The 21244-nt window shown below is 43.7% G+C and overlaps 1 long non-coding RNA gene across 3 annotated transcripts in view; it reads right to left on the reverse strand.

Moving 5' to 3' along the window:
- LOC118532087 (uncharacterized) overlaps nt 1–21244 on the reverse strand; it is a 76137-nt gene that overhangs the window by 49857 nt on the left and 5036 nt on the right. Inside the window, exons 1-4 of one of the 3 annotated variants that reach the window (XR_004915556.2) lie at nt 12168–12535; nt 3175–3422; nt 3041–3085; nt 1620–1957 (exon numbers count right to left, since the gene is read on the reverse strand). This is a non-coding gene — a long non-coding RNA (uncharacterized LOC118532087). The other 2 variants (XR_013449751.1, XR_013449752.1) reach the window with 2 other exon arrangements.

Genomic DNA, 21244 nt, shown 5'->3' on the forward strand with positions numbered 1-21244 from the left:
TTAGTTTTGCCTGTTTTTGTGCTTTATGTAAATGGAATCATGTAGCTTATCCTCTTTGGTGGGAAGCTTCTTTCACGCCAGTGCTGGGGGAGGGGGTGTGGGAAGAGATGGACTGCCCTCACAGGCAACAGTATTTTATCACCCATGCTGCTCCGAACGATAGCACAGGGTGACAGTGAAAAAGTAAAACTGACGGGCGCTGGGTGGCTCAGTCGGTTAAGCACCCAACTCTTGGTTTTCAGCTCAGGTCGTGATCTCAGGGTCGTGATCACAGGGTCGTGAGATGGAGCCCCACACCGGGCTCTGCACTCAGCTGCGGGTCTGCTGGAGATTCTCTCTCCCTCTCCCTCTGCCCCTCTCCGCCGCCCCCCCACCCCCGGTTCTCTTTCTCTCTAAAAATAAATAAGTCTCGGGTGCCTGAGTGGCTCAGTTGGTTAAGCGACTGCCTTCGGCTCAGGTCATGATCCTGGAGTCCCGGGATCAAGTCCCGTGTCGGGCTCCCTGCTCAGTGGGGAGTCTGCTTCTCCCTCTCCCGCTCTCCCCCTCTTGTGCTCTCTCTCTCTCTCTCATTCTCTCTCTCAAATAAATAAATAAAATCTTTAAAAAAACAAAAATAAATAAATCTTTAAAAAAAACAACAACACTGATTTTTTGTCAGTTTTAATATTGTTTTTAAATTCTCTACAGACAGGGCACATCCTTATTGTCTACACCTGGGGTGAACCTTCCACCACCCCCTCGTATAAGTACACCACTGTTTCACCTACCGTTTCTTCTAGAAGATGTATTTATATGGTTGTGGGGAGATGTAGATGATTCTTTTTCATTGCTGCATACAATCTCATTGAGTGAGATTTCCAATTTACCAATTTCTTTATTTATCTTTTTTTTTTTTTCCCTGAGGAACCCACGCATGCAGGTGTTGCTCCAGAAGCACTTCCTGCCCTCGGGCCTCTTGGACTTCTAGGCCTGTGCGTCTGGGGCACATGCCAGCCCCACAGGCCATCTTCCTGGAGTTAGGGTTGCTAGCCCTGCATTACTCCTGCCTAGAGAGAAAGGTCAGGTAAGATAGAGCGCTTGCTGCCCTGTGCTCGCGGGATACACAAGGCCTCTGGGAGAGTACTGTCTCCCAGGTGGGTTTCCTGGCTCATTTATTTCTGATGGGCATCTAGGTAACTATTCTGAACAGTGTGGCTCTGAACATTTTTGTGTGTCTTTTGATGAACATATGGGTGTGTTTCTGCTGGATAATAGACCTCCTGGGTCATAGGGTGTACAGACGCTTAGCTTTGATACGCTGCCAAAGAGCTTGCCGAATGGTTGTGCCAACTGACCCTCCCACCAGCAGGGCATGAACACCCCTGCTGCCCCACATCCCTGCCACCACTTGGCGTTTCTGTCTTTTCATTTAGGCGATCCCGGAAAGTGTGTTGTATATATCCAAAATTATGAAATATCGGGGAATACTTAGAATACTGGGGATACCCCTTTCTTCAGAAGGGATCCAAAGGGAAAGGAAAATATCAAATTCATACAGACGCAAGAAAACCTAAAAGAGCAACTCTATGTTAAGGGAGAATGACCATCAGAAATAGGGAGACCTATGGAAATCGGTGATGTTAATTTAACAAATATTTATTGAAGACATGTTGTTATATACTGAATTGTTCTCCACCTCCTCCAGCCCCCATATTTCATATGTTTAACATCCAGGCCCAAATATGGTTACACATCACTTGCATGGGCATCAACAAGCTTGAGCCACCAAAACAAAACTAATGATAAAAGGGTAACAAAGGGGGTGCCTGAGTGGCTCAGTCAGTTAAGTGTCTGCCTTTGGCTCCAGTCATGATCCCAGGGTCCTGGGACTGAGCCCCGCATCGGGCTCCCTGCTCAGCGGGGAGGCCTGCTTCTCCATCTCCCTCTGCCACTCCCCCTGCTTGTGCTCTCTTGCTCTCTGGAAAATAAATAAATAAAATCTTTAAAAATAAATTAATTAAAATTTAAATTAAAAAAAGCTTATAATAAAACTCATTATCATAAAAATTAATAATTGGCTTATAAAATAAGCCTTCCTCTCTGTAAATTGTAGACCCCCATCCCATCTTCATGAAAGTAGAGGGAAAGTAGACATTTTATCTTATTTTTTTAAGATTTATTTATTTAGGGGCGCCTGGGTGGCTCAGTCATTAAGCGTCTGCCTTCGGCTCAGGTCATGATCTCAGGGTCCTGGGATCGAGCCCCCCATCGGGCTCCCTGCTCGGCCAGGAGCCTGCTTCTCCCTCTCCCACTCCCCCTGCTTGTGTTCCCTCTCTTGCTGTGTCTCTCTGTCAAATAAATAAATAAAATCTTAAAAAAAAAAAGATTTATTTATTTATTTATTTATTTATTTGAGAGAGAGAGAGAGAGTGCATACAGAGAGAGAGGGAGAAACAGACTCCCCACTGAGCAGGGAGCCCAGTGGGGGATAGGGCGGGCGCTCCATCCCAGGACCCTGGGATCATGACCTGAGCCGAAGGCAGATCCTTCACCAACTGAGTCACCCAGGCGTCTCTGGAAAGTGGATGTTTTATTCAGAAATATACATATGCCTCAAAATGTACATACAAACAAAATTCCAGAACCATGAAAAGTAATATCTAATGCTAAGAAAGTTACCCCAAAATTCTACATTCCAAATGTAAATGGATTCCAAAACAAATTAATTTTTTGAAAGAATCTGACAAAACTTGAAAATAAGTTTATTAAGTTCAGTGAAGAATGTTTCATCTTTGTAAAGCAAGAATTTGTGAAGCAGGGGCACCTGGGTGGCTCAGTCGGTTAGGCAGCTGCCTTCGGCTCGGGTCGTGATCCCAGGGTCCTGGGATCGAGCCCCACATCGGGCTCCCTGCTCAGCGGGAAGCCTGCTTCTCCCTCTCCCTCTGCCTGCCTCTCTGCCTACTTGTGCTCTCTCTCTATCTCTCTGTCAAATAAATAAATAAAATCTTAAAAAAAAAAAAAGAATTTGTGAAGCATAAACAAAAAATAAGGAAAAACTTACATGAGAAAGAATGCATTTTAAATCTTCGAAGCAAAAATAGAGTGACTGAAATTAAAAATTCAATAATCAGGAAAACTCTAGCCCAGATACACTAAACAAATTAATGAAATGGGAGATAACAGTAAAAAACTTACCCAGAACACAGCACAGAGAGACAGGCATAAAAACATGAATGATGAAGGGCACCTGAGTGGCGCAGTTTGTTAGGCATCTGCCTTTGGCTCAGGTCACGATCTCAGGTCCGGGTATCGAGGCCCATGCCGGTGTCCCTCCTCAGCAAGGAGTCTGCTTCTCCCTCTCACTCTCCCTCTGTGCTCTCTCTGTCAAATTAATAAAGTCTAAAAAAAGGAGACAAGTACCAGGATGGTGATTGCTATCTCATCTGCAATAGTAAAAAAGAGAAAGAAAAGAAAATTTTAAAAATCATGTAAATGACCAATAGAAGAAAGTTCTATTTTATTTTAAAGATTTTTTATTTTTTATTTATTTATCTGAGAGAGAGAGAGCACAAAAGGGGGTAGGGTCAGAGGGAGAAGCAGACTCCCTGCTGAGCAGGGAGCCCAACACGGGACTCGATCCCAAGTCCCTGGGATCATGACCTGAGCAGAAGGCAGACACTTAAAGACTGAGCCACCCAGGTGCCCCCAATAGAATAAATTTTTTAAATAAAGTATATCTCATATTAACAAATGAAATACTGTAAAATTATTAAAAGGAAGAATTAGAATTTCAAGTATCCACATAGATCCAACTTAAAAACATGTGGAACAATGTAAGCAAGTTGCAGGATGAAATGCATGCTAAAATACCATTTCTATAAGCTTGAAAAATACCTACAATATATTCTTCATAGAGATGTACACATACGGTAGCAGGTATTACCGCGGTCCAAATGTTTGTGTATCCCCCCCCCCCACCACCCCCCCCCCAGGTCCAGATTCAAATGTTGAAATCCCACTGCCCTATGTGATGGTATTAGAAGGCGGAAGGTAATTAGTTCATGAGGGCAGAGCCTTCATGAATGAGATTAATGCCTTTATACAAGAGGCTCAAGAGAGCTCCTTTGTCCCCTTCCCCCATGTGTGGATACAATGAGAAGTCTGTGACCTGGAACAGGGCCCTCCCTTGACCACGCTGGCACTCTGATCTCAGATTTTCAGCCTCCAGAACTGTAAATAATAAATTTCTGTTGTTTATAAGCCACCCAGTCCGTGGTATTCTGTCATAGCTGCCCAAATGGACCAGGACAAGTATTAAATATATACGGCGTTGAAAAACACCCTCTAGGTAGGCAAGGAGGGGAGTGGAATTCAGGACAAATACACAGGGGATTTCAATTAAATCTGTAAATTTCTACATGTTTTAATCTGAGCAGGATTTAAGATGTTAAAAGGGGTTTTCTCATTGTCTTTAAAATTCAGCTAAGGCCCTGCAGCCAAGGAGACTTCCTAGACACATTTCTGCAGAATTTTATAAAAAATGACCAAGCTGGTCCTTCAAGTATCAGTCCCTGTCAGGTTTTTCCAGCCATTTTAGGAGAAGGCCATACATTCACTTGAATGGGATTTTGGGGGGTTTCGCCGCCTCCCAGAATCGAACGCTTCTTACCCACTGCCAAGCCGAGAGAGAGGCTCCAAGCAAATCAGTCACAGGGAACAAGAGTGCCTACAAGAGAGTCAACTGCCATCTCGCCTTCTGGCTGGATGTTTACAGAGCCCTCACACTGTGGGCCCTGGTACTACTCGGACACCAAAGACAAGAGCAGAAAGAGGTCTAAGGAAAGCCAATGAGCATCCGCAAGGTATCTGTTGGCATCTATACCTGGGGAGCCCGTCTGGAGAATTCCAAACGCAGAAGACTGGCTGGAGCAGCACAGTTACGGGGCGGGAGGGCTAACTGGATGGGTAGGCATTTGGCAGGAAAAAGACACATGATGTTTTCCTGTTGACCAAAAGGGCTTGCAGGGAGTAGCTTGGCATAAGCCATCCTGAAGAGACCCTACTACCTCCCAAGAACGCTGCTTCCTGAGGTCAGGGGTCCCCAGCAGGAAGAGGCTGTGTAGGGTGAGAGTGGGTTTCAAGAAGCCACTGGAGAACGACTTAAACAGAATGAAGCCCATTCATCGGTTCTCCAAATAACCTACATCTTCACCTGAAGAACCTGTACTTGGATGCTCAGGTTAATGGAGGGAATGAGCTAGATTTAGCCAAGAGAGGACTATATACAATATCAGCTAAATACAAAGATTTTTTGCTCCTCTTTAATCCACATACTGAACCCCATGCTAGAGCAATCAGAAAGCAAGAAAGAAGCAAAGGAAGCCAAAAAAATTCTTGAAGGAACCCTGATCTCCTTCCTCACAGAGTCAGCAGTAAGAAGAGGTAAAGACATAAGATTGAAGCTGCATTTGAGATTGCACTAAGCTTTTTCATCTCTCGAACAGCCCAATGTGAGCCACGGGGTCTATCAGAGATGTCAGTCACTGAGGGAGGAGGAGAGATTGAGCAGTGTGGTTGAAAGCCCTTGGGAAGAAAAAGTTCTTTCCCATTTATGTCTCTCAGAGTTTAGCCCTGGGCTAAACTCACTTATAAGGTAGTAACACAAACGGGGCAAAATGTTTCTATTTAGTAAAGCTTGAAGGTGGGTGTTGCAGCCAGGCTTCAAGATGGTCCCCATGATGGCTGCCTCCTGCCTTCACGCCCTGCGTAGTCCTCCGCCACATGGTACCAGGCCCAGGGACACCAGTTTGAGTGACCAGTAACAAACGGTAGAAGTAAAACATTACTTCTGAAACTAGGTTCTAAAAAAAGACTATGGCATCCCCCTCTCTCCCTCCCTGCCTCCCTCCCACCTTCCCTCCCACCCCCTCTCTCTCCCTCAGGCTTCCTTCTCTCTTGCTCTGGGGGAAGCAAGTCCTATAAAGAGGCCCACGTGTCAGGAAACAGTCAGCAAGAAACCAAAACCTGCCAACAAACAAGAGTAGGCTTGGAAGCTGTCCCTCCGGCCCCAGTTAGGCTTTGAGATGACCTGCCCACAGCCTGGAGGGGGACACTGGCCCAGAACCACCCAGCGAAGCCGCTCTGATTCCTGACCCGCAGAAACGGTGTGAGATAATCAGTGTTTTGCTTTGTAGGTTGCAGCGCTGAGGCAATTTGTTATACAGCCGTGGATAACTAATACAGTGAGCACACCGAAATTTGATCTATTATCTTGACGTTCTTCAGAACGTCTAAACTATCTCATAATAATGTAAATATATATCATAAAGGTTTTCCCCATGTTCAGCATCTTGAAGCTAAAGTAAAGGGCTCTTTTAGGGGTGAGCACGTGGTCTCTAACTTGGATGAAAATCCCTATGGTCCCCTGAGAGCACGCTCATAAAATAAACCGTGCTTTGGAAGTGAGAAATGACGTGAAATGAGTTACTCTGAAATTCAGTTATTAAAATAGTCTACAGAACCCATGGTCTCTGGTAAAGGAATCAAGCAGTACCACCTGGGAGTGCTAGATACTACTAACAGAAACAAGAGGGACAAGCAACATTACTGCAGTGTTCCTTACTGACACTAGATGGTGATAAAGTTTTATCGTGCAATTAAATTTCAATTACACAGTTTGGCTGGGGTAGAAGTCCTTTAAAGAGCATCCCTCCAAGAAAGCCAAGCAAACATTTACTTCATTATTACTGGGTTAGTACTATTTTTGAATTATCATTTCTGAGTGGAAATTAAAACTGAGTTGCTTGCATTGATTCCTGAACTAAATCCATCTTTGGAAGGAGGTAGTTTAAATAAAGTAAATGTACTTATAAAAATGCACTTTATAAAAATTAATAGCAATTTTAGGGGTGCCTGGGTGGCTCAGTCGTTAAGCATCTGCCTTCGGCTCAGGTCATGGTCTCAGGGTCCTGGGATTGAGCCCCGCATCAGGCTCCCTGCTCTGAGGGAAGCCTGCTTCTCCCTCTCCCACTCCCCCTGCTTGTGTTCCCTCTCTCGCTGTCTCTCTCTCTGTGTCAAATAAATAAATAAAATCTTTAAAAAATAATAATAATAAAATAAAATAAAAAATAATAGCAATTTTAATAACTGTACTCTTAGCATGCATTCAGTTATTCCTGAGCATACCTGAACTTTGGGATAATTTAGGCAGAGCTGAGTCATGGTTTGCTTTTGAAAGATCAGTACCTCTAAATCAAAGGAGAAAAAAAAACAAAAAAACAGGAAAGCACTCCAGTAATTACAATACATTTTCATTCCTTTCCTTCAAAATATTTCCTGTTACAAGAGGTTGTCTAGCTTAATAATTAAGAGCACAGACCCTGGAACCAGATTGTATAGACTTAAATCCTAGTTCTCCTTTGGATTGTATCTCAGTATCCATCTCATAAATGAGTCACAAAAGAAACAGTATATGTGAAGCACTAAGAGTAATACTTACAATTTAGAAATGCTGTTTAAATATGAACTATTATTATTATTCCACATACATTCCCTGTGTCCGAGGTACAAAGTGCTAAGGAGGGCAGCTAGGTGGGCTCAGTTGGTTAAGCGTCTGCATTCGACTCAGGTCATGATCCCAGGGTCCTGGGCCCCACATCAGGCTCCCTGCTCAGCAGGAAGTCTGCTTCTCCCTCTGCCCCTCCCCACACTAGTGCTCTCTCTCTCTCTCTGTCTCTCACTCTCTCTCTCACAAAAATAAATAAATAAAATCTTTTTTAAAAAGTGCTATGGAAATGTATAGCAAAAACTGAAGCTTGAAATCTAGGTCAGTTTCCCAACATTACACAATCAGCAGAGTCAAAAAGTCCACGGTTAAAGGAGACAAACATTTGGAATTGCCCTTTACTATTAACAGAGAAGGTATGCTTCCAAAGAAGAGGACTGGAACGCAAACCTTGTAAATCTTGAGCCAATGAACCTTCCACTGCACCACAACAAATAATCCTTATTTACTGACTGAAGGAACTCCTAAAAGACAGGTCTTGGCAATATGGGCTGCTAGTTCCCTGACAGATGAAATTCTGAAATATTAACAAACACTTCCATCCAACTGCATTATTTTAGGTATCACCACCCTCTGCCTCATGGGATGTTCTGCCTTACTTGCCTCAGAGAAGGAATGATACAGCAGAATCCAGAAAAAGAAAACATTTATTTTTTAAGTTTTTACCTTAACTCCAGCTAGCTCACATACAGCGTTCGGGTGTACAACATAGTGATTCAGCCCTTCTGTAAGACACCATGTGCTCATCACGACAAGCACGCCCCTTCATCCCCATCACCTATTTCACCCATCCCCCACCCCTTTCCACTCTGGTAACCAACAGTTAAAACAAAATATTTTTAAAGCTTAGGCCCAGGTATTAAGGCAAAAAGACTTAGAAGGAAACCTGACATGTTAGAACAGAGCTTCCCATATTGTTACTACTCAGAAAGATTCGTCTGATAAGGAGATTTGAAAGAAAGGCAAAGACACCGGTGGGCTCCAAAGAAGGGACTCTAGTCTCATCCCACTGCTGTCCTAAGCTGAGCCCTCTGATTGAGGCTGGGGGAGGAAAACGCCAGATATATCTGGGGATTCTAGACCAACATATTCTGCTCCCTCTCTAGGTGGAATCTGGAAGCCAAGGGACTCGATATTCCTGGGTCCTGCATGCACAGTAGATGGAAAATCTGTATGCTGTATTTAGGCAGATGGTCCTGTGAGTCCCACAGAGCTCTCAAAGCCACAGACTCGTGTGGTGGCAGCAGAATGATGCCAGAAATGCAAGACAAGCACAGAGGCAGAGTTTCTCATGGTGCGGCTGGTAAGGAAGCATTAGAACATTACTGACATGGAGAGAGCTACAGCCCTGAGAACCGACAGGAAGAGGCTTGCCCATCAGAAGCAAGGGAGAACACAGCAGGAACCACCCCGGAAAGTGGGTGTATCCTTTAAGATATTGGCTCAGCTGCTTTCACAGAGACCAAAAGAACAGAGTCTTAGCAAGACAGAACACTCATTTCTGTCCCATACAAGTTCGGGGTGGTAGTGGTCCAGGACGCTGGAGCTGCCCGGCTCCACCGGGCCAACCAGGAGTCACGCCCCAGGATATTGCCCTCGTGCCCTCCCAGAAACAAAGCTGGCTCATCATCACCCTATCTTCATTCCAGCCTTGGAGAGAGAGAAAAAGGAACATGGAAAGCTGAGGGTCAGCAGATGCCGTTTAAGGGCATGACCCAGAAGTTGACACATCATTCCCGTTCACCACCCATCAGCCAGCCCTTAGACACATGTCCATACCCAGCTTTAGGAGATTCGGGAAATGTAGTCACTAGCTGGGCAGCCAGGTACCCAGATAAAAATAAGGTGGTTTTTGACTAAAGAAAGAGAAATGGATATCTGTAGATAAGTGGTGATCTCGGCCACTGTCCATGTCTCATATCCCAGGGGGGATATGTACAGAGGACAAAATTGAACACTGTCAAATGCCTCGATTCTACGTAAATCCATAAATACTTTGAATCTTAGATGCAACCCTGGGTAAGCAGCGGAGGCCTGAAATTTAACAAAATTAAGTTTCTTGCACTCCACAGAATGAAAACATAAAATAGAAATTAAATTCAACTATTGAAAGAATGAAAGATACATTTTAGTACACCTTAGTTTGTGGACTGACATTTATAGCAGCTACTCTTAATTCAGACTACTTAAATAGGCTTGAAAAAATAAAGCTGTAGTTCTCTACAAAACCTTGACAGATTTTGATTTTGCAATTACTGTGATATAGTAACAATTTAATAACAACGAAGACCTTGTTAGATGTGCTTTTAAAACTATTCAAAACAGTTTTGCCAAATTTATTTATTCATTTTATCTCCAAATTCCTATGCAGTTTATTCCCAAACTTCTTTCCACGGACGGCTGTAACAGGCGTGGGCACATAATCAAGAGCAGTCCGTCTGTAAACTGGCCTGTGCATTTCAGATTGCTTTAAACAAAGGCTCTGCCCAAACCGATTATGATGATAAACAAGACAATAAGATTGTCCCTCTTGGACATCTGATCCAGAAGTAGATTGGAGAGAGTATGACAGAACTAATTAGAGAAGCAAAGAAGTCTCAGAATCAGGTCATGGTCTCAAGGTACCATCAGTTAAATGAACGTGTGACGTGAGATAGAAATCACCATCAGTACTTGGGCCGTGAACTCAAAAGCAACTGATATGCTTCCTACATTTTCTCCTTTTCCTTGCAGGTGGGTTGGAGACATGGATCTAGTTCCCGCCCATGAAAGGTGAGAAGTGTCTTGTATCACTTCTGGATCCAGGTCTTGAGACCCAGGGGGAGTCCTTCGGTTCTCCCATTCCTCATGCAGTGACTTTGGAAGCCACGTGTTAATAGGGCAACATCACAAGATGGAGGCGCCCGGGGTCTCTGAGCGGAAGAAAATCTCTACTGACGACAACAGCCAAGGTCTGTCCTGACCATGGCCGTGTCTGTTCTGATTATGCCCTTGCTGTCTCATTTGGTAAATATATCACATATTGTCCTGCTTATGGGGAAACCCTATCCCCTTGTGTCCTTCAATATATACTGTGAGAACTGAAAAATGTATTTTTAAGTTATGAGCCAGAAACTTTAATGGATCAAATCCGAGAGACTTACTATATACATGAGACAAAAAGAGAAAAAGCTTAAATACAGGGGAAGAAAACGAGACCAACTTAGAAGAAAGAAGAAGAAATAAAGTCTTTATGTCTTGAGTTAGTAAGATCAAGAGGAAACAACTCAAAAGAGAAAATGGTTATCTATCCATGTAAGAGGAAGTGAGTTTACATTTAGGTACCCTTCAGTTATTTCAGTCTATAAAATCATGGCATTCCAAGAAGAGATACCATTTCATCTTGCTTCTTAATAACTTACCTGTGCCTATTTGTTATTTGCACATCACTTGAATACATTTAGAACAATCGTAATGTATTTCATATATATTCCTGAAATTAAAATTTGTGTTTCTTATGCAGACAAAATAGGAAAAGAGGTAATCTAATCACTAACATGAATGTTTTAAAGAATCATATCCCATTTTCATTTGATTCTCTCTCAAGATAAAAAGATTGCCTAATACTTTAGCATGTAGGGAACAAAACTTCTCTCAAATTGCTTTTGTCCTTTCTGGACTTATTGTTGCAATTATTATAGTATTATAGAACACATATGTACCCAAATAATAGAAATATTGACTAAAATGCATATTACCTTATATAAATCTTTACTATTTAATTATATATTAAAATGATATTTCATTTCATATGCTAACGACATAAAAAGCTACCATTGTTACAGAATGCAAAATAGAATTCTGAAGTTTAAATATACATTCCATTTATAACCCGCTTTCCCTACAACGCTAATAACATGAAATCAATTTTTTTAACGCGGACTTAGATAATAAAATTATTTTTAACCAATAAAAGAACAGTTTATTAACTCCCAGGCCAAGAGTTGACTGGGAACCTGAATGTGAGTAAAGCTATCTTCCTGAAACTTACCCTCCCCTGGGACGCTTAACCGACTGAGCCACGCAGGCGCCCCTCCCATAGGGCATTTCTATATTCAAACACCTTTCAGGTCTATTGTACGTTGCTGCAGCTTACAACGCACTATTAAATATAGCGATCCTCTGAACAGCTCTATGAGATAGAGAAAACAAATTCTTATATTCCTAAGGTCCACAAACCCAGCATACTGACCCTCTTCAAGTTGAATTCAGTCCACAGACCTGTATGTCTAATTTATGAGACTCATAAACTTTTTTGTAATTAGCTGTCAATATTTAAAAGTTTCAGACTTTCACATTTAAAAAAAATTTAAAAATAAAAATTAGAAAACTTGAGGCACTTGGCTGGCTCAGCCGGTAGAGTGAGCGACTCTTGATCTCCGGGTTGTTAAGTTCGGGCCCCACGTTGGGTGTAGAGATTACTTAAACATACAATCTTAAAACAGAAACAAAAAGAGCCTTGCTGTCCCAGAGGTCCACATTCCCTGGTGGCAACAAGTGGCTTCAGCTGAGGTGGGTAGAAGCTGCACCTTTTTTGAGGAATCTTTCTCGCCAATTCACTTCAATCCCCACCTCTCTTTATTACCTCCAAGACTGATAACGGAGTCAGTTGCCATTTATCTTGTTCTGCGGGCCTCCTTCTTGCAAAGCGTGGCCCGTCTGGCCCCTGGGGTCTGTGGCAAAAGGAATCAGCCAGGTCACCCCTGTCAGCCCAGGAATGGTGGGGATGCGCGGCTCAGAGCTGAGGCTTGCGGCGCTCGTTGGAAATGCACACAGCTGGCTTTGGAGATAACTTAGAAGGTTAAATATGGAAAAGACCTTCACACATCATCTCAAACTCCTCATTGTACAGAAGAGGAAACTGAGGTCCCAGGGGGCCCCGTGACTTGCGCCGCATCACACCGTGAATTTACAGAAAACCCCAGCCCAGAGCCCAGGTCTTTTAACTCCAGAATGAGTCCCCTGGAGAAACAGAAACAGGAAAAAGAAACAACTGCAGAGAAAGGAAGGAGAGTAGGGACGAGCTCTCCCTCCCCACCTCCCCCAGGCCGTGGCAAGCAGCCAACGGCAGCTCACTGCATATTTAATTTAAACCTTTGTCTGCCCTGGCAAGGACAAAGTACAATCTGTTTTATGTAAAAAGTCTTCCCTGAGGAAAGCCTCGGCCTCCAGCTGCGAAACTGATTGATGTTCCTAAAGCCCCCAGGAACCTCTGCTGGGATCCGACGTTGTGGTTTCCAAAAAAAGAGTTTGTGAAAAAGGAAGCGCTGAAAACAAATTTTTTTCCTTTATTGTGTTTCTCTCAATCTGGGAGAATTAGACTGCAACATGAGGGGGGAACATGCAAATAAAGACTATATTTTAAAATCAGATTTCGGAGTTACACAGGGGAGGGGCTCAGGAGGCAATCTGCGGGGGGAGGAAGACGGGAGATGTGTCTAGAAGCTTTATATGCACAGCAAGCACTCTGCTTTACTTAGATTGCCCCTTCCAATCAATAAAGATAGCAAGATGTTCTAAAGATGCTTTAGCCACACTTGGCAGGAGACCCACAGCACTGATGTTTGTATTTGAAATGTGTGTGAAACGTTCTAATAGAGATTAAAATCCATGTTATTTTGAGAATTTTGTGGTATTCCTGATACCCGGTTAAGGGGACCCCTATTTGGGGTAACACTTCTGGCGACACCAAGGCCAGTTTTGAAATCCAGTCCTTGAGTTGCCTCAGAGTGCTCCTGGACGAGTCGGGGTCAGGGGCATCTCCTGCCGGGCTTCTGTTCCATCCCCAACGATCTCAACCCGCACTTGGGGCCCCAAGCGCAGACAGCACCGAAGTGCTCAGCCCCACCGCGGGCAAAACCACTACAAAAGTTCTGAGGCTAAGATTAACCCCCAAGGACAGGCCTTTCCTCCTGGCCCTTAGTCTCACCCAGAGCAGAGGACGTGGCAGTGCGAGAGGCGGACGCGGGTTAGGGTTCAAGGGCCTGCCTTCACCTTGAGGCTCGGTGCAGGGGTGAACTTCAGCTCCAAGCGAGAACAAAGCCACTGCCAGGTCAGGGCTAAGAAGCTGGGGCCGATCTTGGGCTAGTGCCAGGACCCAGAAACCGTTGCCATGAGCCACCAGCTGGCTCGGGTCCCAGGACCATGTGCAGCTGCCGTGCAGGCCAGACGGGGCCTGCAGACTGTCGCCGTGCCAACCACCCCATTAGGCCTCCAGGGCTCTGCTCCTGTCAGTCTCACACCCAGTGGCCCGTGTACCTTGGCATCAGCACGCCTGTAAGTATATTCTGAGGTGGCTGAATAGACCTTCAGAAAAGCCGCATGACCTGCTGGTTCTTACAGTTCTGGACATGATCCTGCTCTAAAAATCCACAGAGGTCAGGATGTATGGTGACAGATCTCTGAAGCTTGTTGGCCTGAAGAAAATGAAAGAATCAACTACAACCCTTAACTCCGTGTGGTCTAAGGTGCCTGTCATTGGGACTTGAACAAGAACAACCCAGGCGCCACTGGCTGTGGAAATAGAAAGCCCACCTCCTACGTCCTAACAGTGAGGGCAGATCAATAAATGGCCATATACACAGCTGTTTCTAGCTGGCTTCCTGCTGTCTTGAGCATTACACTGTAGTAAGAAAGTTCACAGCAATACAATCATTGCGAAAAGGCCGAAAGGGGGGAAATTTTTATTTTAAACGATATACTATTTCTTTTATATACTAGATCATCTTCTGTATCAGTGGCTATTCTCCAAGGCAGCTGGTCCCACCGACCCTCTGGAAACCCTGTTCCAAAAGATCAAGTTTGGGGCACCTGGGTGGCTCAGTCGTTAAGCGTCTGCCTTCAGCTCAGGTCATGATCCCGGGGTCCTGGGATCGAGCCCCGCATGGGGCTCCCTGCTCTGTGGGAAGCCTGCTTCTCCCTTTCCAGCTCCCCTGTGCTTGTGTTCCCTCTCTCGCTATCTCTCTCTGTCGAATAAATAAGTAAAATAAAATCTTTAAAAAAAAAATCAAGCTTCTTCTTTTCCTAATTTTGTTCCCTTCCAAACTCATTAGGCCCTCTCCTGCTTGGGTCCGAATTCCTGCATTTTTAACAGGCTGTCCATCTTCAGATTCTCTTCTCATCAAGAATCCTGTACAATTGTTTGGTAAACTTTGGTCTTAAGGCATGCTCCCTAATGAGAATAAAGGTCAAGATCCTACAGTGGGGCCAACAGGATCAGTCCCATGGAGAGTAGCCCAGTAGGGCTTAAGCTATAAAGACAAATAAGACAAGCTCTCTATGCTAGGGAAACTCGTAATCTAGGGGAGGCCATGGATATGTGGCTTAACAAGGTGATAAGTGGAAGCTAGCAGTGTGAACCAAGTGCTATGGGGACTCAGAGGCAGCAGTGAATAATTATGCTGGGTGTGGGGATTAAAGATCTGGGACTGCTTCCCAGAGAGAGTAACAGTTGAGCTGAAACTTAAAGGATAAGCGGGCTTTGATCAGGAGGAAATTTAGTGGGCAGAGCGCTCAGCAAGATGCATTCCGGGAAGAGCCATGGTGCAGAAGACTTCCAGACACTGAGAAGTGATGATGTATTAAATGTCGGGAGCGCAGAAGACCCTCTGGTACAGCTGAAGTTTCTGGTATAATGTCAGCGTGACACGAGAGAGACTGAAGAGTTAGGTTAGGCCAGATGATGACAATCTTGGAAAACAAACTCCGGGGACTTTATCCTGAAGGCAGTGGTGAAGCAAGTGAAGGATTTTTTTTTTTTTTTTTTAAAGATTTTATTTATTTGAGAGAGAGAGCATGAACACAAGCCGGGGGGAGGCAGAGGGAGAGGGAGAAGCAGGCTCCCCACTGAGCAGGGAGCCCGATGCGGGACTCGATCCCTGAGACGAAGGCAGACGCTCAACCAACTGAGCCACCCAGGCACCCCGCAAGTGAAGGATTTTAAGCAACTGGCTGGCAAAAGAGTTTAGGTTAGTGTAGTGTGGGTGATGAGCAAAATTTTCTAGAAATGACTCTGGGAGGTCACTTGAGGCAGCCTGGGCAGGCCAACAGGAGCAGGGCCTTCCACCTTCTCCCAGTGGGGTGGGCTCCCTCCAACTCAACTTAGCTTCCTCTATAGGACTGGAGGCTTCTTCTCTGCCCCCTCAAGCCTCAAATCTCCAAAGCTGAAAAACTGGCTTTCCTGGACATCCTGAAAACATTTAACACTATTTAACGCCTGGTGCCCCAGTAGTGTTTGTATCCCCACAGATGAGTTGTTCTCTCACTTTCCCTATACGGAAAGCAACAAGGAGATAGAACATAAACCTTCCATATTCCAGTAGATGCCTTTCCTTAGATCGATGAAAGGCTAAGATCACAGACTTCTGCTCTTCCTGCAGACACTTGCTTAGTATGTTTCATCAATAAAGTCTATTTCTAAATCCGTATCAGAGAGTGTTGTGGAATGCTTTCTGACCATGGTGCTTTATGACCACAGTGACTCATGAAGGTACCACCACATTGCACCATAATGGGGTATCCTAGGAATGGAATAAGACATTACCTATTGTCAGATAAGACTCTTTATGTTATAACAGGGGTGCCTGGGTGGCTTAGTCAATTGGGCTTCAGCTCAGGTCATGATTTCAGGGCTGTGAGATCGAGCCCCATGTTAGGCTCTGCACTGAGTGTGGAGTCTGCTTGAGATTCTCTCTCCCTCTCCCTCAGCCCCTCCCCCCACTGCTCGTGCACACGGACACCCTCTCCCTCTCTAAAATAAACAAACCTTTAAAAAAATTATTTAAAAAAAGACTCTTTATGTTGTAACAGAGGCTCCAACTAAAACTGGCTTTAAAATTGAAGGGGATTCTTGGTTCTCGTAACTGTTGGGTGGACATAGTTGATCAAGTGTTTCAGTGATATCAGTGGTCCATTTCTTTTTGCCTCTCTGCTCCGCCTTCTCTAGTGTCAGCCTCATTTTAAGGCTGACTCCCTAACAGTTGTAGGAAGGCTGCCAGTCATAATCAAGTCTCAAACATTCACATCCAATGGCAAAGAGGGCTTCCACACCAGCATTCCAAGCCAGTGTCCTGAAATCCATCCTAATTGGATAAGCTCATCTCACCTGTCTATGCTCACACCCATCCATGTATTCATTTAACAAATATCTATTGATGTCTATTACCTGTTAGCCACTGCTCTAGGTCCTGGGCCATTGAAATAACATTGAATAGCTGATTAGGTTTAAGCCAACTGGTACCCACCACTAGGGCTGGGAGTATGCTCAGTTTCCTCCAAAGCATATGGACTGTATAGGGGTGGAAATAAATGCTTGAATAAAGATGTCCATGCTATTAGGAGAGGGGGAGGAGAGAATGGATATTAGTAAGGTGACCAAGAAACTCTTTACAGTCTTGCTACTGAAAGTCTGGTCCATGAACTGGCCTTATCAGCATCGCTTGGGAGCTTACTATAAATGCAGAATCTCAGGTAGTACCCCAGTTCTACTGGATCAGAAGTTGTATTTTAAGAAGATCCCCAGGTGATCCATGTTAACATAAGACTTTGAGAAACACTCATCTACAGGGTAGATAAATATGTGATGATTGGGGGCACCTGGGTGGCTCAGTCATTAAGTGTCTGCCTTTGCCTCGGGTCATGTTCCCAGGATCCTGGGATGGAGCCCCACATCGGGCTCCCTGCTCTGTGGGAAGCCTGCTTCTCCCTCCCCCACTCCCCCTTGTTTGTGTTCCCTCTCTCGCTGTGTCTCTGTCAAATAAATCAATAAAATCTTAAAAAAAAAAAAATGTGATGATTGGGGCTGTAGGGTAAAGAAGTTGGAGAACCAGCCAAATGGTCTACATAGCAGACGCAAGTTGGAATGACTACCAGCTCATAACAGTTCTCCCATGGAGAATCCAAAAGGAGATGTACCTGCCAACGTGGGGTACATCCAAAAGGAGATGTACCTGCCAACGTGGGCCAATTAATGGATCATTCTTCTAGGTCTTCAAAACATGAATAGGGATAAATGGTTATAAAAGGCCATTGAAGAGAGTTGCAGGTTGACAGAACCCTGGCAGGCCCAGAAGTACCTAATCTGGGGATCCTCAGAGTGCTCTGAGGCTTGGTTATTGGCAACTACTCTGATTCATCCATCCCCTAAAATATCCCCCTTTTTAGCTTCAATTAGCCAAAAAGGGTTTTTATTGCTGTCATTGAAACAACCTTAACTTCCATTGCTTTGACTTTCTCAGTATAGACATCTACTACTTTCTCAGTATAGACATGATGAGAGTGTTTGGTCTGCCTAAGGGGTAGACCAAAGTTAATCCATTTCCCTACATAGTGTCTGAGATGCATACACTGCTTTTTCTCCTCTGCTTCCAAACTTGACCCCCTACACAGGCCATGTATTGAATTTCATTCACAATTGACAAAAGCATAAAAAGCCATTTTTATCATATTTTTAAAAAAATTCTATGTATTCTGAAATGCTCGTGGATTTCATAACAAATATTCCATTTGGGATTTACTTTCTGTATACAAATTAATGTATCTTTCTAGAAAGATCAATCCATGTGTCCTCTTTAATCTCACCATCTATTGTTGACTTTTTTCAGATGCAGCTGCCTTTTATAAATATATCTACCAAATGACTGAATTGTTGTTATACCAATTTTTCCTCTTTTACATGCAAAATGTTTTCAATCAAATGTTGGCTAATAGCTAGGCTGTTTGGAAATTAACAATCCTAATACATGGGAACAACAATATAAGCATTTAAAGCTTAATTACTTCTTCAGGCTCACTGTGAGAAAATCAAGGCTTTTTTTTATTAGTCTGATTCTGTATTCCTTGGAGTATTTCATCTTATGCTACAATATTCTCATTTTCTTCTTCTTCTTCAAAAAAGAAAACAACCCTAATACAACAAAACAACGAAGAGGTCACATCTCACAAGGAACAAACATGACATCACATGGGAAGTGAGTCACCGTGCATCAGACTGGGAACTGAGTCAGGACTAAACTGACTCACATCTTTCTGGGCCAAGAACCAATTCTAGTTATATCATGCTGGAAAATGACTCATTGACTACCTTTATTAGGTCCCCTCAACATCAAATCAACTGCAAATTGGAGTAGGTCTTATGAAACTCAGGTGTCTCTGCTTGAGCCATTAGTCTCTGCCGGTGCGCAGAGGATTTGTGTCTGTGAAACTCCCTGGCTGTTTGGCCACAAGAACTCAGAAGCCTACTTTTGTCAACAGCGTGTTGCACTTATCTGAGCTGACCACATCGAAACATAAGAGTATGCATAAACTTTGTAGTCTCTATGCAATAAGCACATTTGTTGATAATCTATCGGTCGACTGAAAATCTGTTATCTTTCGTGTGTTTTTAAAAAAATGTTTGCTGTAGAAAATAATCCGAAAAGGCAACTAACTGTTCAGCACTTTCGTCAATTGAAGGTCAAAGTTCAGCAATAGCTAATAGCACTCTTTTCTGACTTATAGTTACCCCTGCCACTAAACTGAGTAAAACTGATACAGTATTCCAGTTAAAATAGGAAAGGGAGGGGCACCTGGGTGGTGCAGTCAGTTAAGCGACCAACCTTTGGTTTCTGCTCATGTTGTGACTTCATGGTCATGAGATCCAGCCCTATGTCAGGCTCAGCATGGAGTCTGCTTGAGATCTCTCTCCCTCTCTCGCTGCCCCTCCCGCTCGAGCTCTCTCTTTCTCTCTCTCTCTCTCTAAAATAAATAAATCTTTAAAAAAAAAAATTGGAAAGGGAGACAGGGAAAATTTGAGCTCCAAAATCGTAAGATAACTCCCAAAACATCTTCAATAAATACATTAGGAGGAACTATAAGTATTATTAACACCTGGAAGTCTAAAATGGATATTGTTTTTAGAAGAATCCCCTAACTGGCTGATCTGGCCTTAAACATATAGGAATTCCACATACATATCCAGAAGTTTGGACAACACTGCAGCTACTCTCTCGTAGGACAGTTGGCTAGGACAGGACATCTGCTTCTCCCTGGAGAGAGGACTTTTAGAGTGCTCTCCAATCATCTCCAGGTCCCAACGGTCCCCACTAGTCTCTTTTGTCACAACCAGATTCATTTCTCATTACTTGCTTGATCCCTGGTAAGCATTTGAGTTTGCAACCCCTGATAAGTAGATTCCAAATTTTTCTTACTACTAAATAATAAAAAGAAATAGAAAATTTTAAAGGAAGTTAAATATTTTAAAAGCATATTCATATTGCAGCTTGACCAATCTTCTTTTCAATTTTTCAATCAGATTTTTCTTTATTAAACATGTACTGAGGATCTTGTTTGTGCCAAGACAGTGGGCTGGATGCTTGACATTAAAATGTAGGCTAATGTCCTTGCCCTCGAATTGCTTGTGATGTAATTGGACAGGTCATAAAAGCATGTCCTTTATTTAAAATTCTACCTTAAAAAGCATTAACATGAGGCTCCAAGACTTTATATAATTTAACCAAAACCGCAGACACTAGAGCTTATCTTTGTCCATTTAGGGGTCTTTACCTTCCAGTTAAAAACATTGCAGTAGTTAATATTTGAGTAGCACTATGCTAAGGGATATAGACTCCTGTAGGGCACAGTCTTTATCCATGAGAAATCTATATTCTATTAGGATTGCAACATTAACCAAATAATTCAAATATCTGGCAACAAGTGATGATACGTAGGGCTGAGAAGCCACCTTAGCTCTCAGAGATCACTTTCTGGGCAGGTGTGTGGAAAAGGCCCCATCCCACCTCTGAGGCTTGAGCCGCTCTTCTGCAGACATCATCCTTGACTTAATTATTCTAACCTAAACCAAGGCTGTAAGCCAGATGAAGAAGAGTTGAGGTTTTCCCCAGAAAGCTTACATAATTCTGACTAGTAACCACAGGGAAAGTTTAAGCAAGGAAGTAGTGGTGAGAGTGGGAGGAAGGAGAAAGAGAAATAGAAAGTCCCAAAGAGAAGCTCAGTCAACAGGCAGGCTCTGGATAACCTTCAGATTCTGTAGTCCCTGCCCACTTGGATTCACCAACTGCCATGAAGATTTTGCCAGTAATGGGGGTCAAGAGGATTCAGTTACGGTCAGATGGTGACCTTGGTGTGGAAGTTCTGAGCCTATTCACGCCATGATCCATTCTCCTCTCCCTTTCCTTCGCGTCCCTGCTCCGCCACCCCGCTCTGACCTGCACTGCTGGCAAAGGGGAGCTGATCTCCACAGCTTGTTTTTCCTGAGCTTCCAGTGTCGCTGGCTGCCCTCTGCGATGGGCCAACAAGAGCATCGGTATGAGACTGTGGAGGAGATAGGGGGTGGGGAGAAACATGACGCCGCCACTTCCTCCACCTTGGATGGCCTCTCAGATGACTGAATGGTCTCCTCTAGGGCTTTAGCTCCTGCAGACAGGTCTGCCAAATTTCCAGCCAAAGCTAGGTGACCCTGGTTCCTGTGGCCTTGCCTATATGTAACTCTGCCTCCCTCACCTCTCTCTCTGTTGATAAGCCTATTTTTCCCAGCTTCCTCATCACCTGTGTTAACAGTTCCTATGTTGAATTTCTTTTCTTGTAAATACTTAAAGCGGTTTCTGATTTCCTTGCTAGATCCTGATATATATCTTTGATATTTTAAAATATATATTAAGTATATAT

The sequence above is a fragment of the Halichoerus grypus genome, chromosome 7 (assembly GCF_964656455.1).
Source record: "Halichoerus grypus chromosome 7, mHalGry1.hap1.1, whole genome shotgun sequence".
Taxonomy (NCBI): Eukaryota; Metazoa; Chordata; class Mammalia; order Carnivora; family Phocidae; genus Halichoerus; species Halichoerus grypus.